Here is a 27,271-nt window from a genome sequence, read left to right on the forward strand (position 1 = left end):
ACACTGTGTTACTTTAGTGTAGCGAGTTTAAGCAGCACTGGTGCGGAGTTAACCAGACCAGTGAGGTCAATGGCAAAAACTAACCAAGTTTTGACATAGGACATACAGAGCTATTCACCACTACTCAGTGTTGGTGCATGATGCCAAACTATGTGCAAATGCAAAGGAAAAAAAAGTGAAGGCTTTATTATGGGCTATTTCCAGCCATGTGTGTTGTGGATGGTTTTATTTTTTGACCTGATTAAAGGTGTGAATAGCAAAGTAGTGAAATGGGGCAAGCAAGAGGAAGAACAAAGGGAGGCAATAAAGGATTTGAAGAAGGGAATTAGGAAAGAACCATAGCTATCCACTTCTTTAACACTGTAATGTGAACATGCATAAAAAAATGGATGAATTTGGACTGTTGCCACAACACAGGTGGTTGACAACAATGCAATCATGTTTTGGACCAATTGGTCTAAATCAAGAGTGTCGAGAAGACACAAATGCAAAGTAGAGAGCTATATATGGAACATTTTGGGGGAGGGACATAGGAATGTCAGGATCAGGTAGGTAGGGTAGGTGAGGAAGCAGGTGCACAAAATCAGCGCAAACAAGACAGACACAGGGATGGTGATGGCCACAAAACTTCGGGGGGCACCATGATTGCGAATAGATAGGGGACATCAGAGGTACGTGCCCATCAAGCATGGGAACAGTGAGAATTTAGTCCTCACCCTCAGAACTGTCATCACTATCCCCTTCCTTGGTTGTCTGTGAGATTGCTTAATTTGACAGTCTTTTTTTTGCATTCTAAGCAGCAAACTCTCCAGATGGCTAAGGCATCAACTGATGACAGTTTATATTATGTCATGTACCATAACTGGCAGTTCTTGGTGGGTGATATAATCCCTGCCACCGTAAATACTCCTGGAGGGTGCCAATGCACCAGTAGTGAGGGCAATGCAACCTGATGTTAATGGGCCAGGGTTGTGTTCCAGAGGTGCTGGGTGTTGGTGCAGCAGCCAGTGAAGGGTTGGCAGGCTGAGTCACAGTGCTGGCCTACCTCCCTGTGCTGGAAATCATTTGGTTTGTTGGCAGAAAAGTATGACATCAGAGCGGTATGTTTCCATTTATAAAAAAAATAGATAAGGGGTATGGTGAGACAAAATAAAAATATAAAAAAAACAAAAAAACAGATAATTAGAACCATTATATGTCAAACTCAAATGCTTTATCATAAAAAATACTTTTATTGTTACATTAACTTTACAGCTTTCCCAATCCAAAATATGCTTGTGAATCTTTGCAATATGCAGATATTACATATATGATTTTAAATATAGTACATACTAAGTTAACAACATGGCATTTAAGCTAATCTTTCTGGAATTAAAATGAAAAAGTGTGTAATTTAAATGTATGTGTGGGAAATGAACCCACCAAATCTATTACACTTGTCTAATACAATTATCAAGAGCTACAGAAGAAAGCGTGCATGCTTGGTTTTACAGCTGAGATCTGCATGCTTAAGTTGCTAGTAATGTGTAGATGAGCAATAATCTTAATATCATCATGTTCACTTGTGCTGCAAACATACCTCTTGCCTCTCTGGGTCTTTCTAATCTTTTAAAATGTGCCTCCTTGTTCTCTGCATTTTCCTGAGCAGCTGTAAAATAAAGGAGAGAAAAAGTGACATGAAAGCATTATGCATACCAGTCTTATCTATGTACAGCTTTCCACAGGTTCATAGGTTCATAGATTAGTACTAGGCTATTTGCCCTTGTCTAGACTGTCTCAAACCTCAGACTTATAACGAGACCCAATATAATCCCCCACAACAGCCTACAGCACTTTACAAGGAGTGCAACAAATATTTTTGACTCCTCCACACCCCACGTTTGTGCCCTGAATTTGGCATCATCCTTCTCATTTCATACTATGTCTGCCTATGTCCTTCAACAACAGTAAAAGTGTTTTCCTGCCTATTCATGGTATCATGATTTATGGCCAAAGCACAAACCTGCACAGCCATGTCGACCATGTTTTCTCAATGTTAAGCAGAGAGCAGTATTGCCAAACAAAGAAGAAGGCATTTTTTGAAAAAGGAAGGAGAATGTGACATTTGGCTTTAATTTATGGTATGTGTGCTGCAATACCTGACAACATTTTGTCCAGTGGTCAACACTGATATATTAAATGTCTTGGCTTTTAAGACCTGTTTTTTGGGAGATATGAACTGACATGTATACTGTGGGGTCTTACACATTGATAAATTTAATTTATAGAATATGGCATTCAAAACTATGCAAAAATAGGTATATTTCCACACTGGTGTTTTTTCCTCATTGCCACAGAAAAATGTTATCTAAACATGGTCATTACTAATATACACTTTAAAGAGTGACTTGTGCTATACCTCAATGAACCATGTATGTGTGTGACATGACAAGGTCCTGGCTTATGCACTTTCAAGTCTGATGTAGGAGTAATATGTGACAATATACTGGGAATGCATCCTTGTATTACTTTCAGAATAGATTTTTGACTTCTGGTTCAAACCACACAATGCACTCTAATTTACAGTTATACTTGCGCTATGGAAGGTGCATAGATGACTACCAATAGTCTGAAAATACATTTATAATTACATAATCATCATTTACATAATCATCATTGTCATGCTACACCAGTTACACATATAATACATATGATACCATGTGTATGCTCAGCTATCCTGACATGCATAGTTATTGTTATGTATAATTATCTTTATATTCTAATTTCTGTCAATAATTACAGTGGAACACCTTTCATAAAAAGTGGAGTGGGATGGATTAGAACCCTGGCTCACATGGGTTCTGGCCATCAATGCACATTTGGTACCACTGTATAAGCTAGGCTACAGGTCTATTTTTTACAATCAGTACTGTCTAGATTGCTGAGTGACATGCATTGCCATTCAGCCTAATTGCACAAAGGAAGGTGAAACAAAATGTTTGCATTTTTTTCCTAAAGCAGTGAACTGTGTTTGCACACAGGTGAGCAATGTGCAAATATAACAGACAATAGTGAGCATATACTCCTTCTGTTAATACTCATTATGATCCTTTCTAAGAAAAAATAACTACTGTGGAACCTGAACCACAGTTTACACATCTTATCCATTGTGTACCGCAATGTTTTTACACCTTGTGCTACACACACACACAGTACCACTATGTTTTTACACCTTGTGCTACACACACAGTTTGGTCACAGGTCTAATTTCTGCTGTCATTATCATCCAAGTTGCTGACTGCCTCACAAGGCCACTAAGCATGTTTGTGCTTCTTAAGGTAACTGAAATTCATTTTTAAATTTTTATACATTTAACCATGTTTGCACAAAGACACGTGCTCCACAGATGTTAAAGATAAAAAAAAATAAAGTTAAATAAATGTTAATTATACAGCTCTGGATTTGAAATATCAGAGTAATGGCATTATAAAACACAGTTGGATATGTTATCCTACTTTGCCAAAAACACAGTTTTAAAACAGCAATCAAATCATGTGCATGCAAGCAATTCACATTTTCTCTAAAGTGTTAACAGGACATACGCTTATACCTTTCTCAGTTGGTTGTACATGGGTGGCTAACATATTTAGTGCAATGAGTGATCACACAACCATTTATGAATATGTCAGCACACATGCAGTTCTGCCTTCTATTTGTATTGTGTTCTTTCTTCTCTTATCTCTGCTGTAATATTAAACATGCTGTCTTTAGTACATTTTGTATAAATTTTTTTAAATGTGTGATATAAATACATGATAATGAACAACAGTTTTCAGCAAAGGCAAGATCGTTTTGCTATTAGTTGCAAAAATTATAAATATGTAGGGTTTGACTTTATTTCAAAGCTCACTAAAGTTAGTTCCACACTTTGTAAGTGTATCCTCACTGACACACCCACTGAAGTGAAATGTGTCTGAATTGCTGCTGTGTTTTCCTTCTGTGTCACACAGATCATTCACAGTTGTGAGCCATTAACACCTAACAATGGTGTAGAGCCTACACTATGTTTACATCTGGTACATTAAGACAAAAGTTTGTTATTCAGTCATTCTAATGAGTCCACATCTCATTTGAATTTCACAGTGCTCGGAGGGCTGAATCTACATCAAAAAGCTAGAGAACTTCAAGGTGAGGAGACCTGTGTATTTGGACAAAATAGAATATTGGTATTCCTTGAGATATGTCTGCAGAGAAAGCTTAATTTTGCTAAGGTATGCTTATAGAATTTGTAAAATATTACAAATGTATTTATATATCCATGAGTAAATGAAACTTTTATCTGTATGCACTTCTTACAGTGCACTGTTGACATAGGCAGTTTTGGCAGGCATTTACATATGTTTGATAGACACAGGGTATACGCTCAGCACAACTATATTTTTAACATTTTATTTTCAGTTCAGCTTAACTATATTTTAACATTTGATTTTCAATGTACTATGTTATTGAAGAGAAATGTAATATAAATTTAGCTAACACTGAAGTTATGCTTTTTAGATGGCTCAGGGCAAACTCCACAGGAATGGTGGGCACACTGAGAACTGACTGGCATTCACAAATTTATTTTTCTGTTGAAAAAGTGTAGCAATCCCGATAATTGCATGTATATATATATATATATATATATATATATATATATATATTACTTCTGTTGTATTCCTTGGTTTGTACAAATATGCATTTGTTTGGTGTTTTGGGAGTAAGGAAGACACCTACCTTTCTTTTGTCAAGACAAGAAGTGTGGTTCAACTGCTTTTCTGTTGAAAATGTGTACACATCCTGATATTTCTGTGAAAAACATATATACATTATTTATGTGGTATTCCTTGGTTTGTACAAACCTTTGTTTGTGTGTGTGTGTGTGTGTAGGGGGGGGCATGGGAAAACCACCTAACATTTATCAGCTGTAATAAATTAAAACTGTGCTCCAATTGCTTAATGTTGACAAAAAGATGCATATACTGATTATTTTTTGTAAGAAATATATTAGTTATGGGATATTTATCTGTTTTATACTTCTCTGTTTTATGTCACATAGGATTATGGCACCCAAGCCTACAAATCCATAAAAAAAATATTTCAGTGACACTGAAATTGAGATTATAATATAGGTTCTGAGGTGGCATGGAGTCTTTCTGGTTGCGAGACCCTGTGGGGATATGGCTGCCAGAAAACAGATTTGGAAACCAGTTAGTCAACTATGCAAATACAGTCAGTTGTCACACCTGCAGTTATGGTCAGGTGAGTCATCGAGCTACTGATATGATTTCATAAGCTTGGAGGAGGGTAGCTACAGTTGCCTAAGAACAGTTGGCTAAGAGGGTGGTCCTGCTACTGAGCACCAGTGACACCAAATTAGGAGTTCCTGTCCACTGTCAGACATGCAGGCAGCTCAGTGGAGTCTGCGCACCTTGTGCTTGATGTTGGACTGATGTGGCTGGGAGGAACAAGTGTGTCTCAGGAGCAGCTTCCAGATAACCTTACATATGACAACATTTATATTTACTTGTAAAAAAAAATATATATATATATATATATATATGTTTTGTGTCTTTCGGCGTTTTCCGGTTAAGGGTTGCCACAGCAGAACTCTGGTCCACTAATGATTGGCAGTTGATTTTTATGTATCGGCTTGTCAGGCCTGACACACAACCTTCAACGAAGATACACCCATTCATGCATGTCTCCATGCAGAAGATGCTCTAGCTGAGAATTGAACCGGACAGCATCTTACTGTGAGGCGACAACGCTACCACAGCGCCACCACCAATGTGACTACTACAGCCTGTGATGGATCTACTTTGGAAGCTCACATTTTCAAAACATCAAACTCCATAGGGTCAAGACTATAACAATGAAGTTTTGAAAGTCTGAAACTTTAATAAAAAAATAAAAATATATTTTTTTTACATTTATTTAGGAGGCTAGCCCACCTGCATCCTCCATGTTGGGAAATGTCCACCCACACCCCCTGCTAATTAAAAATAGTAACTCTAAGACTGCACTACAGTGAAGAGAATGGGAAATTTCCTGTTCTGCACTGTACAGCGATCTCCATTTAAACAGTCCAAAGCTTCAAAACTTTGATCTTATGGTCTCAACCAATGAAGTTCAAAGTTTTGAAACTTTGAGCTTCCAAAGTAACCCCCGTGATACATTTTTTTAAAATCTGCACCTACTTATAAGTAAAATGGTTATACAAGACAGTCATTCAGTACACACGGATGTGGATGGACATCTCAGCCAAGTTTCAGTTTCAGCTATTTCTTACAAGACATATAGGAATTGTATATTCACTATCCACCTGTGTTATTCCAATTGTGATGCTTAACTGGTAACTGCCAGAGGTGCCAGCTCACAATTCAGGATGATTCCCTTAGCATTACACATGACCTGGCAGTTAATGCAGTGGAAGCCCTTTCTTTCTATGTACATCCCTCCCTGTTCCCCAGGTGGTGTTTTGATTTTAATTTGCATGCAGTCTATGGCACCCAAGACTTCAGGAAGTATGCTATGGAGTAGAAATGCTACATAGCTATAACTCCTCAGTGGTACAGTGAAAATACATATGGTCACCAGCATGCTGTAGCATAGCATTCAGGAAGTGATGTAGAATCCTGGACACTGGTGCCTATGACACCCCCAGCATGTCCCCTGTTGGCCTCTAGAAGGTTATTGGAGCTAAAATTCTATGTGTTACACCTATCTTGGGCTTGCTATATATGTGTTCCCCTTGGTGTGCCATTGTTTCAGTTGAGGAATACAGAAGTTGCAGAGTTCCTGGAGTGTGTCTCTATCTATCCTGTAGTTCTCTACTATTTCAACCTCATGCAGACCATGAAAAGTTAAATAGGTTCTAAACTCCCTTCTTCTCCTTGCCTGAAGTCTATCAGCAGCAGCATAGACTTGTTCCTCTAGTGTTTTTTTTTTCTGTGGCTGTATTCCAATAGGTTTTGAAAATCAAGGCAAAAACCTACAGTAAGTGTGCACAATTGCTTTATAGCTTGTTAAATAGCTCTGCTATCTTGGATTTGTTGATTAGTATACGATTAATTTGATTATACCATAATTAGCATGCCACAATGTTTATCATGTTTGTGCATATCTGTAGAGTGCTGAGTCCCTTACTGAATAAAAATATGTGTACTAATGTGTGTGTGTCACAGAACAATGCACACACAGTTTTAGTAAGCTTTGTAGGGTTTACTGAATGCCGACCTAACTGTACATGATCTATAGTCAAGAACATCCCTACCGCATTGTTTGTGCTTTCTAGTCACTCAGAAATATTACACTAAGTGAACATATACTCTACAATGTGCTGACCTTTACGAATCCCCCTCAATATTTAAGCGTGCAGGAAAATAAATAGGAAAACTAAAATTAGGAGGAAGATGTGAGTTATGCTTGCGCTGTCTTTTAACTCAAACCATTGTACGCTTAGTGAAAGGGTTATTGAATCCCAGGGCAGTTTTATAATTGGTGTGGTTGGGGGATGTTGTCTATGTACATGACTGTTGTTGAAACTGATATGAATAACAGTGAAACAGAAGAAGGAGGATACATTCCTGTTTAAGCTTTGTATTTCACTTAATGTGCTCAGGCTATATTTTGGTTGAGGTGTTCAGTGAAAAGCATCTAAATGTGGCACCTCAGTTTCTCTTTTAACATAAGAATATATAAGGTCATGCAATGCTTAAAGCTGAAGATCCAATGAGAAGCTTAACTACAAAAACTCTCTGAAATCACAGTGAATATAGAAATAGTTAAATAAGATAAAAAATAAGTGATCTGAGCTGGGTAATTGCCAAACAGGAGATATGTATACAGTAGAACAAGAAAACAGCAGAAAAAAAGTAGGACATATGATTTAAAAATGTATATGTGTTGTGATAAATATGTGGTGCACATGGGTACATGCCTTAATTCCATGGCTTTGCTACCAGTATATCAAAAACAGGAATACAGAACTTAATTTTACAACTCTGATACCGGTAAATATGATATGGTGAAGGGGTATGATTGATGATCCCTCTCTTTAACATCAAATTGGTATGTAAGTGGTGACTGACATTAAGAGCCAACAGTAAATGCACACTATTTCCTTGTCTTGTAACAAATGTCTGCCATGCAATTATTTTTTTTTTTACACTGTAGAGCTTTAAAGCAGAGTAATAATTGCTAATTCTCAAAGCTCTAAACTGCCTTGGTCTGAACTCAGTGCCTCCAGTTAAATCTTACCAACAGTAAGTTAAACTTACCCAAAGCTATTTTTCATACACACACACACACACACACACACACACACACACACACACACACACACACACACACACACACACGCATGCACATGAGAGGTTACTTCAGATACCTTGTTGATGCCAATATTTGATTTCTGCTTTATCTGCACTTGTTGCCACCAGCCAGATTAACTTGGCACCATGATCTCACAAATTGAACAGTCTTATCAGAAGCCCTCCAAATACATTCTAAATTATCATAGCCTATAGCCAGCTTATCTCCAAAAAGATAAATAATGGCAGTCAGATCAGTGCTGCGAGGTTCCACTACACATTAATAATGAAACACCAAAAACAGTATATGCTCACGTTCTCACTGTCTAGTCATACAAACCATTTGCTATTACTGTGCTTCTGCTCAGTGCTCATGTGCCAATCCCAGAATCCCTCAGCTTAGTCCTGCTCCATGGTCGACTCTTTGTGGAAACCATAGTCACCCTCCCACTCTTCATAAATTTAGTTTAAATTCCCTCACCCTGTAACTATAGACTAGTTCCACTGATGAAACCCTTGTGACCATAATGTAGCGCAAGTAGGGAAAATCCCATAAATTCTAGCTGTGCCATCCTCTCTGCAAAGAGAACAAGGAGCTTGACTTGTTCTTTGACTGGCTTCAGCATGGTCTTAATAGTAGAGTTAAACATCTCTATCAAACCATTCAATTATGAATGCAAGGAGATAGTTTTGACTGCTTTATACCACAGCACTTATGAAAACAGTTCAGCAACTCTAGCATGAAATTACTCTCTCATCATCAGTCTCTCAAGGGCAAAATCTAACCTGCTGAAAAACCTTTACACAGCATTCATCACCATTGCTGCCTCAGTAAAGGACAAAACCACTGCCTCGGAGTACTTAGTAGCATACTTTGCAACCACTAACATATACCTTTTAGCTTTAGTATTCAGGATGCTACTTGACAGCATATTATCCATGGAAATCATCTGAAACAGTTCCTTGGTAATGAGCATGAGCAGCAAAGCAGCCTTAGGTTTATCTTCTCATACTTCTTACAGTATACTACCATACTATATAAAATACATTGCCAATAAAATTGTATATATGCCTCCTTTCTGTGTGCATTATAACTTGATGACCTGAAAAAAGAAGTATCACAGGCTGTGAACATAAATGTGTAATGGAAGGCTCTTTAATCTTGTATATGATTTATCCTTTTAGACCTCCCAGGAGTCCACTGTCTGTATGATATTCCCTTTGCCAAATATGTAAATTTCATCTCTGTAAAAATAAACACCAGCAGGACAGAAGATCCACAAAAGATGTTTATTGAAAGCTTTCGTTTGGTATAATACAAAACTTCATCAGAATATAGAAGGCACAGTTCATTTTGTCTCCAGTCTTTTAGTAGACTTTATCTCACAGTTAATCAGTTAATCAACTGTGAGATAAAGTCTACTAAAAGACTGGAGACAAAATGAACTGTGCCTTCTATATTCTGATGAAGTTTTGCCTTATACCAAATGAAAGCGCTCAATAAACATCTTTTGTGGATCTTCTGTCCTGTTGGGGTTTATTTTTATTGGTTTGCCTTTCATTCATTGTTGTAGATGTCATCTCTGTGATATAGAGGCAGAAACCCTCTTGTCTGCCTATCTCAGTATGATCACCACTAATTTACCTCTCCATAGAATGTCCATAATTTCTTCCCACACAATAGGTTTACCATTACCAACCAGCTCTTTCTCTGAATTAAGGATACTGCTACCAACTATCATTTTCTCTGAAGTGACCTTTTGTAGAGAAAGTTGGTACCTTTTGGTTTCTGTAACTCTGATTTATGGAAGTTACAACACAAAATAAAGATTCTGCACCGAACGATAATGTATAAATGAGAAGAACACTGCTGGACACTGCTTTCCTTCTAAAACTTTTATTCCATAAAACACAGGATAAAGTATCCCTTCATCAGATAACAGTTTTAAAATACCTAACAACCAACCACATTCATTAAAAATTCAAATTCAATAAAATAAGAACAGGTTTCACTGGTATAACATCATTCAAGCCAGGCTTATGATTGGCCATGAGCTCTATAATCCATTTGGACTCAGCTAGCTCTGTTAAATGTTTAATATCGCCCCCTCTGTTGGTTAAGTATACATTCACAATCAACACAAATCCATGTGTAGGGAAATCTGTTACATGTCTACTTAAAGCATTATGTATATCACCATGTCTTATATAAAACATGTGCTGTAAAATCCTATTTTTAAACATCTGATTAGTCATACCTACATAAAAAGAGGAGCACTGATTGCACTCTGCCAAATAAACTATATTTTTAGTTTAAAACATATTGTTTATAGGTCACTGGATGTTCAAAACCGTCTTCTTATTAATATTCTCACATGCTTTTCAGTGATACAGACTTCTTGTTGATGGATCTATCTCTACACAACAGGTCTTTCAAACATTTGTTTCTCCTATAACCAAAGTCCGGTCTTGACCCTATTATATTCACCAGGTCCCCATCACTGGTCAAAATGTTCCAGTTCTGACGTATGATGTTACAGATGTCACCTACATTACTACTATAGGTTAAAGTCATAAGGGGACCTTTTGGGGCTTTTGGAGTAGCTATTTTATCTGTCACTACTATATTACGCCTCAACCATGGTTTATGTCTACTCACCCTTAACTCCCTACTATTATCAATAATTCTGGACACTTGTTTTTTTTTTTTTGTAGCCCCTCTCTTCCAAGCATCCTTGAAGTGTGTCAAGCTCTTTTTCATAATCTTCATCTTTAAGACATATCCTGGAGGCTCTGCTAACCTGACCTTTCACAATATTTGAATAAGTGAAGTTTGGCATACTGTCACTGCAATTGTGTGCTCATGTGTTCTTCCAACAATCTTTTCTGTAAAGCTTAGATGTAAAACCATTTATTTCCTGCACTACATTAACATCCAGAAAATCTATACTATCAGTAGATGCTTTCAGACTATATCTGAAAATGTAGTTGTGGAATGTAAGTACTCCACAAATTGTTGTAACAACCCAGACCCTCCCATATCTACAAATCGAACATACATTTTAAGATGACATTTCCAATACTCATTCAACAAAATATGAGTCCTTTCCCATTGTGAAAGGACAAGGTTTAAAACATTGTTCTCCAAGACTAATGTAAGAAGCTGTTTTATCAGATCGATCCTATCAACATCTATACCCAAGTCAAAGTAGGGCTCTATCATGGTCAAACCATAGTCATTCTGGATAACTGTGAACAGATTGTTCACATCTAAAGTGGCCATGATATACCTTTTATTCACTACATTCTGTACTTTTCCTAATTTCATTAAAAGTCTCCAGTGTCCAACAATATATTATCTATCCCATCAATGAGTGGTCTAAGGTGATATTCTACCCAGATTGAGATATTCTCTGTCTATGGACTGCTTTATCAGCTGTTTTAATAGTAAGGTCAACATTGTTCTCCTCAAAGCTATATTTTGACAAAATAAAATAACATCCATTAAAACTTCACTGTACTGCTTTTAATGTTTTTATACTGTTATTTATTGACCTTTCTGAACTAATATTTATTATCTCTGTTCATTTTGTTTTATGCTGGTATAACATCATTCAAGCCAGGCTTATGATTGACCATGAGCTCTATAATCCATTTGGACTCAGCTAGCTCTGTTAGATGTTTAATATCGTTGGTTAAGTATGCATTCACAATCACTCTAAACACAAATCCATGTGTACTGGAAATCTGTTACATGTCTGACTTAAAGCATTTGTTTTATCACCATGTTTATATGCTTCTCATAACAAGACTGTAAATCCTATTTTTAAACATCTGATTAGTCATACCCATAAGAAAGAGGAGGTGTGTGTGTGTGTGCGTGCGTGCGTGTTTAGTGGAAGATTTCAAATGTACTCCAACAAATGTACTTTCCTAATGCATTTATGCTGCTTGGGTTATCAGCATTTTAAGATGGTCCTTCTAACTCTTCCAATCAGAATTTGCAAAAGACTAATTAACTGTTTAGTGCAGTAGAATCAAGCCCTATGACCCAGATGACTTGTGATCAGTTAGAGATTAGGGCACGTGGAACATCTGCAATGGAAGGTGGAAGTTAGTGCAAATGTTTCCTTACCCATTCTGGTGGGAGAAGCAAGGTAGCCAGTCTAGCCTTTTGGAGTCTAGCAACTACTCTCTTTTGCCAGAACTGATCAGAAGAGCATTACTGTGTATTTACAGTCATCAGTGCAATCCTATGGAGTATTGATATATTGAAAGTTGCACATGCCTACGTATCCATTTAATGCAGGCCTCACAACATCTACTCCACTATGAATTGTCCTGCAACATTAGTCATATGTGTTCCATGGCACTTGTGTTAAGTGATGTGCTTTGTAAACAGGTAGCTAGGGGCTCTCTTCTTACTGCAGTCAATGGGTATGTCTGTGTGTGTGTGTGTGTGTGTGTGTGTGTGTGTGTGTGTGTGTGTGTGTGTGTGTATGTGTTCACTTGGTTGACATTCAACAGACCATTTTACACCAGCATGTGGAACACTGCCATTACCATCTTCTCCTCACCAGACACTGCTGATGTTATCAGCTATTAAGGTGTTGTCAGACACAATAAAAAGCCAGATTTTTGCTGTGATACTTGCGTTAACTCATTCACTCCAATGGAGCTCAGGAAGTTTGCACTGTAACTTCCAATGGGCTGAGCCTAAGCCTTTTGAAAGAATCAAATTATTTCCTCACATTTCAAACAAATGTTCACATCTCTAGAGCCATAGGTGTTATGAAAGAAGTATAAATGGCAAACCTTTCAGCATAAACTATTTTATAGTAGTAGTATTCTTTAGGTTCTAGGTCTTAAACTGAATTTTATATGTTACAGTAAACACAGTAGTTATTAGCTGTGTGATATTTTATAAACAACTTACAATATCTCAGCAACTACTCAACTTGCACACATACTGTCAGCAAAATTGTATTCATTTAACTGAGAGCTATCATATGAGGTTAAGGAATTCTGCCTGTTACTTGGTTGTTGAAATATTTAAAAAAATGTGAAAATTATATAAATATAAATTAATATCATAAAAACAACAATATTTCTTTACCTGCACTAGACAGAGGTCAAATATTAATGCAGTTGATTTTGCCATTGTGTAAGCTTTAAGATGAAATATTTAAAAACCTTGTACATAGCATGATTTTGGAATTATGGATGGAAATATGAACAAGCAATATTTGCTGCCTAGAGGCGTCAATAAGAGTTAACTGCAGATACACCTGGAGGCGTCACTCGGATGTAATGAGTTGAATACTGAGTTCTCTAGTCATTGTACTTAGGCTTGGGTTCTTTTCCTCACTGCAGTCAACTTGTGTGTGTTTGTTCAGTTGGTTGACATTCAAAAGACCTTTTTACACCAGCATGTGGAACACTGTTATTACCGTTTTCTTCTCACCAGACAGTGCTGATGTCATCAGCTATAAAGTGCTGTCAGACACTGTAAAAGCAAGACTTGTGCTGTGGTGCTTGCATTAAGTATTCTGCTTTGTAAATAGGTAGGTAGGGGTTTCAGTCTCACTATAGTCAACTGAGTGTGCAGTCAACACTCACTATGGTGACGGTTTCAGTATGTCCATAGCTATGTCAAACCCTACTCTGAACATCTCATTTTAGCATACAATGATGATGTCACCCTGTATATCATGCACTATTCAAGACAAGTCTGTGATGTGGCAGTAACATTAACTACTGTATTTGTAAGCTGCTTTAGCTACACATATAGTGGTTTCAATCTGACATCAGCAGACTTTCATGTCTGTACATACACCTGTCACATTTTAAACAATTTACACAGGGATGTTGTCCTATACTCCCCCCACCATGTTTTTCTAACAATGATGCTATCATACTCCATAAAGTGCAACAAGGCAATGTTATTATCAGACATATGCATGGCTTTCATATTTTATACCTATGCAAGTGAAATGCAATAATCAGGCCAAATCTGTTGTTGTTGTGTGTGTGTGTGTGTGTGTGTGTGTGGTTTATGGTATGTTATGGTCATTGTAGGACCTTTGGGATCATTCTTCATTGCACTACCACTTGGAAAACCTTTCATATATCCCCATGCATCTGCCATCCTCCTTTTTCTACTGGCCACATGACAAGCTTCCTGCATAGGAGTGGAAGATGCTCTCATGTCAAATATGCATACACATATTATGAGCAGAGTCCTTCCATGAGCCTCTGCAAGCCATCTCAAGACCACTACATGTGTGATTGCTAATTATGTCATGGTGTGGTGCACATATCCCATATGGACAGTGTCAGGATGTATATCAATCAAATAAGTACACACATACGCACAGTATTACTGCTTACTATCTTCCATTATATAGATATAGGGATTTTTGACAGGGTATAATAATGGTTAGGATTTCATGTGATGTTAGCCATTATAATGTCCTACGGCCCTATGAGTGGTTGTCATGTCTACATTGCTCTCATTAACATGTGATATATTGAGGTGTGGATGTACAGTATGGTTACAAAAAAGTCTTACGATCTATGATGTGATCTAATGTATTTATGGCCATTGATACCATTGCAGTACATCCTCTTTCTATAACAACTCTAGTAACATGCCCCCTGAGAACTGTTGACATGGTATGATACACAGCTTTGTACATTGTGTTTTTGTAGTAGAGCAGCTCAACTTTCTACAGAGTTCACATTCTACAATCACAGTAATACTTGCAGTATGGTACAGGTATGCATGTGTCTACATACTATTATTAAATGTTTGGTGACTGACATTATTATCAATTCATGTTGACTACATAGTCACATAAGTCTTGTCTCATACACATGGTTGTTATGCTGAGATGTACAAAAGCAGTGTATCACATGTTTTGATGCAATTGCAACCTTGTTGAATTCATTGTATATGCAGTTGTGTTGCTACACCCAAGGATTACTGAGGTGTCAGCAGCACCATTGTATGACTATAAGCATTTGTGTCAGGAAATGTTCTGCATGAGCCACAGACAACTGATCTCTAATGTGTCCTTGATATGACATTAGGCCAGTCAAACACAGCTTGCCCATGAAACACATATAGCCATATGTTGTGCAAGTGATGTAAGTACATGACATTGGTACAGTTGTACGACTGTGTGTAGAATGTGATGAATGATCAAGGCTGTATGGAGGTCTTGTCACAAATCATTTATTCAAATACATATGAAATATTAAATGGAATACACAAACAAGATCTGTGTGTGGATGTCAGTAGACATACGCACCCAGAGGACATAGACAATCTGCTACCTGACAGTTTGTCTCAGATGTCACCACCCTGTTGCCACTGGCCATCAGCCAAAATATACATTCAGACATTACTCACTTTTTATTCTCAGCAGGGCAGCACATCTGTGCTCTCTCTCTATGGCTAATAAAACAGAAGCTGTGGGCCCTGACAACATCACATGTTGCTTTTGCATGACTTAAAACTTGACCTACCAGACACAGTTGGATCCATACGTCAACACAGCCTCCAAATAGCCTATGTTCCCAAAGAAGGGTGTACAGCAATATGCATCCTTCTGTCTCAGGGGAACCATCACCTGATGCATGGCATTATAGACCCATCCTAACTCTCCTCATCTGTGAGCTAGGCCAAAGAGTCATCATGATTTTTTTCTAAAAGGACACACGTATTATCCTGTGTATTAAACCCATGTTTAATGTTTTCAGGGTACATCATGTCTGTTACATCTGTTCACTATCTTCAAGAGGGTTAACAAGGGCATGCATGATGACAACACTATCATCCTGTGCAACTTGACCTGGCCAAGGCATTTGACACAAATCAACAGTCAGGTATTGCATAAAAACAGTCACAAGTGGCTATAAACACCTACATCACCAAGTGGGTAGACAAGTGGAACACATGCATGACAGAAATATGTTGCAGTGTGTGAAGTCACTTCTATCTAGAGTTCGGTGACCAGGTCCTTACCTCAAGGCTCTGTGGCAGGCCCTTTCAGTCCATTATTTAAGTGTCAGACATCAAAACTGATTTACACATCCTTTCTCCAACCAGCTTTGAGAAGGACTGCAAACTGAGAACAAAAATTGAATCCAAGTGCGGTAATGGTATAATGAATACAGTATCAACACACACAAAGGATTGATGCCACAGCCATGGGGACACACTAGATGAAGGAATTTCATAGGGGATTAGTTCCATTATGAACGCAAGTGCACAAAATAATTACAGTATGGACAACACACCCTTATGAGTAGACCAGGTGGTATGCACACCTGTCAACTACCCAGGATTGCTCATTATTTCTAATACAGCGGTAACAGTGTCCCTCCAGCAGATGTTACATTTTAGGGTGGTGTGCCTGCTTCCCTTTAGAGATTGTTGATGAATCATAATAGTTGTGCAAGTGTGTTCTTGCAGAATGGGTCTATATCACTTAGTCAAAGTGTCAAAACTTCGACTATTTAAATATCAAACCCAAAAGTTCAAAAACTAAATACTCCGAACGCTCAGAACAGCGATTTTTTTTCCCAGGGAAAAAATCGCTGTTCCGGTATAAAACGCGTAAACACATGAACACTAAATACTGTTTCTAACCCCCCACACCTCCTACTTAAATATACCAACTCCAAGATCACACCACAGTGGAGAAAAGAGCAAAGCCGCGGAACCAGCCCACTGAATTCTTTCCCTGGTAAAGAATTCAATGTTCCCCGACTTCGTTAGTTTTAGACTTTCGAACTTCCCAGTTTGAAGTTTGGGTGTTCGGACTTGTGAGCATTTGGACATATGATATAGACCCTTACAGAACCATCTATGATCACTCACAATCAAATATGTTATGTGCAAGACATGGGATTACTGATGGTATTATTCTGAGATTGTCGCTGATTGTGTGTGCTTCTGTCTACTGTTGTTCATGGGCCTGTTACTATGTGTCCCACTTAGTTGAGAGACCTATGCTGATATTACATTCATATTCAGGCAACTCATTTTGCACAGCTTCATAATATGCACATAATCCCTGTTGTATATACCATCCCTGATATATGTCCTATCCATTGTTCATGGCAGGATGTTTATATCACAAAGTATCCACTCCTTTGATATGTCAACTTGTATGACAGTCACATAATATACAATAACTGTGAAGTCCATATTGTATCATGTCAGTATGTGATTACTGTTCATGCTACAACTGTCTTCATTGAGATGCCCTCATCTGCTGTACATTATCATTTTTCACCTGTCATCTCCCCCTGTGTTCTTTTCTACAATTCATCTGTATTGCCCTTTTCAATATACACACTTCCCCTAACTATTTATTTATAATGCAGTCTATGTACTCTTACTGATCATTTACACAACTTTTATTCAGTATGCCTGGCACAGGTTTCCACAATACTTTGCACTGTATGCACTTTCATGTAATGTGTTGGAGCTATATGGGTCACTTTATTAATAACCGTGGTAATCATTGTAGCATTCCATTCAATCCCACTGAATAGTTTGCCTGTAGGTAAACAGGTTTACATGACTGCTGCTGTCCATGTTGCTATATATGGTTTCTTGGCTGGCAACACTGTTTCTGGCCATGAAACCATGCCTGTTTATGTTTAAACATGGCACACAGCATGCATATGCAATTGGTGCTGCTGGCCACTGTACAAACACATAAACTCCATGTAGGTTTCTTGCTATGCCTATGTGGAGTTTGTTAAATCCACAGGTATAACTACCTTGCCGTTTTACCACCAAATTTGAAATCCAAGAAAAAACCTTTAGAATAAGAAATAAAGCCAGAAATTAGGGTCACATAATTAGTATAATATATTGATTTTCTTCAGCCTACATATATTCCTGTTTCAAGTCAGACTGTTCATATATCATATACACTATATAAAAATGGGCTTGCAGGATAACACTGATTGTAATGCAAAATGTGCTAGAAATTATTTAGCTTTTTACTCATTGTGTAGTAAAAACTCTGTAGCCCTGTGACGTTTGTCCAAGTCCATAGAAGTTTTGTATTAAAACACATACAGTGAAAGAAAGAAAAAAAACTACAGTATAATAGAACATAATTCACTCTGTCATTGTGAAGACTTATCAAAACAATCCATTTTACTGGTATATTTTGCTGTTTGAAAAAGTAGTGTAAAATGATTGTAAGGATACTTTTATAGGCACAATGGATTAATACAAGACAATCAATCATCATAAGATGCCTAGCCAAGCACTTCTCTAAGCAGGCAATCTTAGAAGATCTTGCCATCCTTGGAAAACATTTAATAGTGCTTACCTCCCAAATCAAGCTGGGTCTTACATCATAAACCCAGTGTAAATTTGTGACTACTCATACAGACATCAGTACTAGCCTTAAAAGTAATATGCCCAAGTAACTGACGCAATAAGAAAAAATGCTCTATCTGTTGAGCTACTTTACTTTCACTGCTAGATTAAGATAGACCTGAAGGTGCTTGAACACATTACCCTCTATATAAATATTCTACTAAACACTGCATTTACAAGGTGACCCACAGAAGCAGTCACATTATGCATGGCATTTGATGCTGATGCATCTGTTTGTAGCAGCAGATGACATTTGACAAACTAGGAAAGACCTTTGTTTCAGTGACAATTAACTATAAAGTAATGGGGTTCCAGTTGTCTGCTTGCCAGGTTAGTTACATTCTCCAACATGTTAGCAATATATTGGTGCTGCAGCCCTGTGTGGCTGGAAGATATGCCTTTGGTAGTGTTTTTCACCAACTGGTATTAATATGATAGAATACAATGTTATAATATAATATAATATAATATAATATAATATAATATAATATAATATAATATAATATAATATAATATAATATAATATATTACTAGACATAAAAGCTGTAGAGCTTTAGTGACATATTGTTCTAGGGTACAGGATTAAATCCCATCTAGGTAAATGGAGTTATAATTTTGGAATATTTTCTGATTAAAACCTCAGCTTTGGCCAGCTAACATCTAGCTATATTCAACTGGATATATAAGAAAATTTAAGTACATTTTATCTGCACTTTTTCCAAATAATACAGCATTTTAATTTATTTATTTGTGTTGCATTGAATATTCACTGAACTGGAAGTTTTGACTCTGTTTTTTCAGTTAGTGCTTGCTAGATTTTTATTGCCTGTTAGTAATTGCAGGTAGGAGTAGTCTCATCCGTTGATATCCTGTCACTGCCTATTTAAGTGGTACATTTTGGAATATTTTCTGCTTAAAACCTTAGCTTTGGCCAGCTAAGATCTAGCTGTATTCAACTGGATGTATAAGAGAATTTAAGTACCTTTTATCTGCACTTTTTAAAAATAATACAGCATTTTAATTATTTTAATTGATTTATTTGTGTTGCATTGAATATTAACCGAACTGGAAGTTTTGACTCTGTTTTTTTCAGTTAGTTCCCCACCTACCCTCCCTGTTTTTGTTTTGGTGTTAATTTTGGTGGCTTTGAAACTGCCCGCCCCTCTTGTAAATTTGTGTTTGGATACTCCTTCTGGGCCCATCTTGTTTGCTCACTCAACTGAGTGCAGTGAGATCATATTCTGATTTCAGGCACTCCTACTGTGTACAAAGAGAGCATCTGGGAAAGAAAATAAATAAATAAATAAATAAATAAAAACTTTTTTAAGCTTGTTTCCTGCCTTTCCTGTAAGTGGTCTAGACTGTTTGTATGCTACTGAGCCCCCAAGTCTTTCTGTGTTGGAGGGAAACCTTCTAGCTTAATTTTGTTTCTTAGAACTAGCCAGTTTTCTAGTTTCAGCACTCAAATCTGTTTCTTTCAACTCAGCACTTGTTCAGAAGTCATTGTAAGCACTAAATAAGCTGCAAATTACTACAGCATTCAACTTTCCTCACTTGTCTAGAGGAAAGCAGTTTTTAGTACTTAATAAATAAGCACCTTTCCAGGCATGTCTAAGGGTCAGCTCAAAATGATTTCTCCTGTCTACCTGATGAATCTGGACATCTTGGGGCAATGCAGCAATTGCCTCATGTACACTGACAACCCTCTCCTCCTATCACCCAAAACTACAACCTGTGAGAGGTGCAGTTCTATAGACAAACTGGACACAAAGCTCTCTTCACCCAAGACTGGACTAGACAGTCAAGAGGAGAAGGTAAACACTTGTACCACACAACACTCATCACATAATCCCTCAAAACCTACACCACCAAAACACACAGATAGAAACACAAACACACACCTACATTCACAGAGACTCTCAATAAAAACCTGCCCAAGCATCAGGGACCTCCAAAGCAGAAACGCAAGCAAACACCACCCCCCACACAACTCAAATGACACATAGCCCACAAACTCAGTGTGACACTCAACCACAGCCCATAAGGCATAACAACGTACCCAACACTCTAGTCCTAGGTGACGCTATAGTCAGGCACACTGATGTTCCACTCACCAGGCTAAACAAGTTACTGTCAGCTGCCTGTCAGGTGCCAGGATCTGCCACATAACGCATGCACTCAAGTCACTCCACAACAAGTACAAATATGACACTGTCATTGTCCATGTTGGTGTGAATGACTTGAGACGTACCTCCCTGGACTACATGAAAAGAGACATGGAGGAGCTCTCCGATGTTGTAGCCCAGGCAGGTATGACCCTAGCCCTGAGTATTATCCTGCCATCACCCAGAATGATAATACAGTACAAGGACAAAATGATTGACTTCAACAATTGGCTAAGCTTCTGGTGTCATTCTAAGGGGAACCAGTATTTGACTGCCTGGGAGGACATGATCAACAGACCACGATGCTTTGCCAGAGATTGTCTGCACCTGTCACCCTTGGGATTCCGGATACTGGCTAAGGCTCTTGCCTCCCCTATAGTGCCTTTTTTAGGCAAGGTTCAAATGACACATTCACCACCGTAACCGGTACAAGCAAGCAAAATCTGAAGGTAATGCTACTCAATGCTAGAAGTCTAAACCTCAAAATGCACTCACTCGTGGCAGTCCTTAAAATGGAGAACATCAACATCTGTGCAGTGACAGAGACCTGGTTCAAAGCTCCAGAGAGCACCCCTGCATTACCAGGCTATGATTCGTACCACACCTTTCGGCCACCTAACCTGGAATGAAGCAGTAAAGGTGGAGGCGTGTCCATATTCATTAAGGATATCCACACCTCCAGGCTATTGCACAGCATAATGCATCCGAGATTATCCAAGTGCAACTAACTCTGGGCAAGACCGCAATCCAGATTGTAGCTTGCTACAGACCACCCACCATGCCCCAGGATTCCCACTCCTCATTTCTGGATACACTGGAAAGTATTAGGGTACAACCCGACACCCTAATAATGGGCGATTTCAACTACCCCACCATTAATTGGGAAAACTACTCATGTACCAACTCTTTTGCTCAACATTTTCTGGAATTCATAAATTCCAATGCCTTGGATCAACTTATTCACATCCCCACCAGGGGCAGCAATATCCTAGACCTGGTCATTACCAACATGGGCAACCAGTGTTCCACACCAGAGGTCAATTCCTCGTTGGTCAGATCTGACCACAAGCTAATCACCCTAGACATCCAAATCCCACCCCCACCCCCAATTAGGGAAACCACTGTAAAAAACTTCTCCAAAGCCAACTTCACACTTCTTAAGACAGAAGTGGCAAACTTCATGACACCCATGCAGATGGACAATAGAGGTACAACTGCTGTATCCTACACAAATGCACTTTATAAGGACTTACACAAGTGCATGGATCATGTTATCCCTAATAGAACCAAGATGCTATCCTCCAAAAAAAGGAAGCCAATCTGGTGGTCATCTGCCATAAACAAACTCTACAACAGAAGAAAGAAACTGTTGCAAAAAAGAGTAAAATCCCATACTGGAGGAACTCCCTGGTCAACCTCAGTAAGAAGCTGAGACCCCTCATAAAATCCTCCGAAACTAGTTACGAAAACAAAATTGCCACTGACTCTAAAGACAACCACAAAGCATTCTATAGCTATGTCAAGAATCTCAATGGCAACACTCAGATCTGCTCTGAGTTACAGCATAATGGCACTAAATATACAGAACCAACTGATATTGCCAACATCCTGGCAGACAGGTTCAATGCTAACTTTACCCCCCTCTCACCCCTTAGAGGGCCCATCTCTATACTGGAAGAATGCAACGTTCGTGTAATCACGGTTGCACAGGTAAAAAACACAGTCTCCAAAGCCAAGAACATAGCATCCATGGGACCTGACAATATCCCAGGTCTGCATTCTACATGAGCTACAGAATGAACTGGCACTCTACCTAAGTACCATGTTCAATCATAGCCTCACCTCAGGCTTTGCACCCACTGAATGGCACACCGTGACAATTATCCCAATCCACAAAGGGGGAGCCACGATGGACCCCAGGAACTACCGCCCCATTAGCCCGATGAATCTGGTCTACAAGGCCATGGAAAGTATCATCATGGAACTCATAAACAAAGACATTGGTAATCTCCAAACTCTGGACCCTACCCAGTTCGGATTTGTAAAAGGCAGATCATGTCTCCTAAACCTGATTGACTTCTTTGAAGCAGTCATCAAAGCCATAGATGAGGGTACGGTGGTTCACAAAGCTTAGCTAGATTCCGCCAATGCTTTCAACACCATCCCCCACTCTGGAATTATAGATAAGCTCACTAAACTAGGTATAAATCCCTATGTCACAAGATGGGTTGCCAACTGGCTCATGGACAGAACCCACACTGTGAAAGTAGCAGACTCCAAATCCAAGTTCAGACCAGTGACAAGTGGAGTACCACAGGGTTCCGTCCTGGGTCCTCTCCTGCTAGGTATCTACTTCTCTGAAGTACAGGCTAACACAGAAGGTCTTTAGCTAACAAACTTTGCAGATGACTGCAAACTAGGAACCATAATCGAAACTCCTAACGATGTGGACATACTACAAAAGGGCCTCAATGAGACAGATGCCTGGTGTCAAATCCATGGCCTGAAGCTCAATGCCAAAAAGTGTATTGTCATTCCCTTTGGTAAAAACTCTGTACCCATGAGCTACCACATAGCTGGTAGTCTACTTAATGCCAAAAATGTGATAAGAGACCTTGGGACACAGGTGGACAGTAGTCTCTCCTTTGATAATCACATCACCACAGTGGTCAGGAAATCCTTCTACGTGGCTCACCTCATCTCAAAAGGTTTCTCTTCCAGAAAAAAACAGGTCATTGTTCCCCTCTATCCATCATTCATTAGACCCATTATAGAGTACAACACCCCTTTTGGTATGTACCTCATAAGACATCTACAACAACTGGAAAGGCCACAGAAATACCTCACAAAGAGGATTACTGGCTTCAAACAGATGCTCTACGCAGACCATCTAAAAAAACTCCAGCTTTACTCCATTGTATATCGCCTACTCAGAGGCAATCTCTGCCTAACATACAAAGCTATGTCAAACCCAGAGCTGTTGGACATGCTCCACTTAAAGAAATCCCAATCCCTCCGAGCTACACGCTCTAGGGACCTAAACCTTGTCACCATAATAAACAGAACATGCTGGGGGGATACATTTCTGTCCCAGAGACTTCTCATACTCTGGAACAGACTACCTATCTATGTCAAACAGATCTCCTCATTAGCACTCTTCAAGAAAAATCTTGATGATTGAATGGGAAATAGGAAATTCACCCCAGAGATCACTTCTGTGGCTCTGCTCGACAGGGGCACAGGAAAATAATTTTCTTGGGTGGCGAAAGCCAGGGTACATTTTTAGCTAGGCTTATATAGGCCCTAGGGCTAATAGCCTAGTACCTACCTATGAACCTATGAAGATGGTCCATCAGAAGTCTGCGTAACTGAATTATTTTGTGTGGAGGAAAGGTCTGCTTCCACTCTACCATTCAAGGATCTGCAGTCTCTGCACCATTATCAGTAAAACAACCAATTGTGGAGTCTCTGTAACTTAAAGGTACGAAATCAGTTGTCATTGAACCAATACCCATAGCTGAATCAATGAAATGGTCTAAAAGCTATGAATAAATCATGTACTTACATGGCACACAAATTCATCTTTTCTACAGGCTCCACCGTCCAGTTAGTAAATCAAATAAAAAGAAAATTGTGAAACTTGATAAAGTTAAATATCCTTTCCTGACACTGCTCTTGTAGACTTTTTTATGAATGTTTCACTGTTGGTATTATTCTAACGGGAAGTAAACAAAGCCATAATGCATGATGACATGATTGAATGGTTGCTTATTCCTCAGATAATGTGCTATCTGTAATTAGTAAACATTTGCAGTAGAGATAGTAGTAACATGATGAAATGTAAATACATAGGTAATTCAATCTAAAAATAAAGCTGTTGAAAGGTGTTGAAAGCTAATACTTCTTTAAATAATTGTGACCATGATTTCCATCAATTTTGTTACAGTTATTTAAGTGACATTTCATTAGAACTGTGTCTTGTGGAACACCTTTGTTTGTAGTGACATAAAGGATTTAGCACTTGCTAATGGTGATGGTCACTGCTGATGTGACACCCTGACCCTGTGTATAAAATGGGGGAAAAGAGTTTGTTGCTGGTGATACTGAATGCAAAAACAGTTCTGAGATTATTAGCAGGGAGGTCAGATAGTTTGCAGTTTAACAATATTTTTATTTATTTATTTATTTCCCATTTGCTAACCAGGTTAGTCTGGCTGGGCAGGTGCTCTTTTTCAGCAGAGACCTGAGGAGAAAAGCTCCAAGTTACAATGTTTACAATTAGTAACAAAAGTGAATTACATATGCATAAAATGGGAAAGGCAATACAGATATAGAGAAAAACAAAAAGTGAGCATATAGATTATAATTAAACATTCTTAAAGAGGTGCAAGTAAATATTTTACAAAAACATGTAGCTGAAATGTAGTTGGCTGTTAAGGAATAGGTGAAAGAGGAAAGGAAGGACTGGCAGACAAGCAGGACTGTAATTGTAGCATACAGTTAAATTTGGGAAAAAGTTGCGGGGGAGGCAGGGTAAGTTCAGGAGAAGCAAATGTGAGAGTTGTTATAAAAACTAGAGAGTATTTAAGAAACCGGTTGCATAGGCTACTGAAGAAGGAGGTAGAAAAAAATTAGGAGCGGGGGTGGGGGTTATGATAGAGGAAGGAAAGGGAGAGGGTAGAAAGGTAAAAGAGGGTAGGGGAGGACCAGGACTTGCATAGGAAGTCCTTTAGAGCAGATTTGAAGTTTAGAAATTTAGAGAGGGATCTGACGGAGAGAGGAACTTTGTTCTAGGATGTGGAGACTACATGGCTATAAAGACTTTTACCAATGTATTTATTGGGTTTGGAAAGATGGAGTAGGTGTTGGTCAGAGCTACAAAGTTCATGGTTGGGGATATAGGGTAAGATGAGAGTTATTAAGGAGGGACAAGCGTGGAGTCATAGCAAGATGGAGTGAGTCATGTGAAGTTGAGGTAGAAGGAGTTGGTTATGGAATTCTAGCCAGTTTCGTTTTTTAGAGAGAGAGGCAATGGTGTGAGTGATAGGGGATATTTGTGGAAAATCTAGCAATGTTATTATAAGTTTGTCTAGTTTGTTTATGAGATTCTTTTGAAGGCTGGTGAATATAGGGGCAGCATAAAGTAAGGATTCTTGTGTAAGGAAGTTTTTATTTCTGTATAGAAATCCCATTTTCTGTTGGGTCTTTATGATGCAGTTGTTGATATGGGTATTGAATTTTAGTTCGTCATCTATGAGTATGCCAAATAGTTTAGTGTGTGGTGTTTGGTTGGGCTAGAATAGTTGTATTGTTTAGGGATGAGATAGTGAAGGAAGATTTGAGGTGAAGGAGAGGTTTGGGGAGGAAAAGAAGACGTTTAGGTTTGTTGGAGTTGAGTAGGAGCTGATGAGTAGTGAGCCATCTTTTGACGGAGTATAAAGTGTCTTGTGTGAGGGTATGTAGGTTGATTAGATTGTCAGAGGTAGAGATGATCATAGAGTCATCAGCACATTGAATAAGTTTAAAGTTGGGACAGGACTGGAAGAGATCTTTAGTAAAAATGTTAAAATAGCAGGAGACCCAGGATGGAGCCTTGGAGTACTACAGTAAGAGCAGGAAGGAATGAGGAAGTAGCTGACATCCATTTGACTGATTGAGCTCTATTTGACAGGTATGAAGAGAACCAGTTAAGGGTGGAGGTAGAGAGGTTGAAGGAAGACAGCTTAGAGAGGAAGAATTTATGTGAAACAGTATTGAAAGCCTTAGAGAGGTATAGGAAGAGGGAAGATACTGGTCTGTTGTTACTGAGTGAAGTGGAGATGGAGTTAGTGAAGGACAGTTGAGCAGTAGTGGTACTATGGTGCGGGTGGAAACCATGTTGGGTAGGGGTGAGGAGATGTTCTTGAATTACATGAGACATGAGTTGTTTGTGAATACACTTCTCTAGGATTTTAGAGATAGGGGATAGGATAGCGATAGACCTAAAGTCGGAGGGGTCCGTGGAGTTACCGGCTTTGTGCAGGGGAATAATATATGATTTTTTCCATATTTTAGGTACGACGTTTTCCTGAATTGACCTGTTAATAAGTATGGAGACTGGATAGGCTATGGAGGGGGCTGCTATTTTGAGGTAAAGGGAAGGTAAGTTATCTGCTGAAGGGGATCAGGATTTAAGTTTAGTGAGTAGGGTTCTGGTAACGGTTATGGGGATGGGCTTGATAGAGAAATTGGTGGGGATGGAGGGAGGGGTGGACTTGTTATGATTTACATTTGTGCCAGATTTAATCAGTTTCTGAATGGAGTCTATGAAGAAGGAGTTGAGGGTAGTAGCGGTTTCTAGGGGTGAGCTGTTTGGAGAGGGG

The sequence above is a fragment of the Protopterus annectens genome, chromosome 4.part0 (assembly GCF_019279795.1).
Source record: "Protopterus annectens isolate FY-2018-M chromosome 4.part0, PAN1.0, whole genome shotgun sequence".
Classification (NCBI taxonomy): Eukaryota; Metazoa; Chordata; order Ceratodontiformes; family Protopteridae; genus Protopterus; species Protopterus annectens.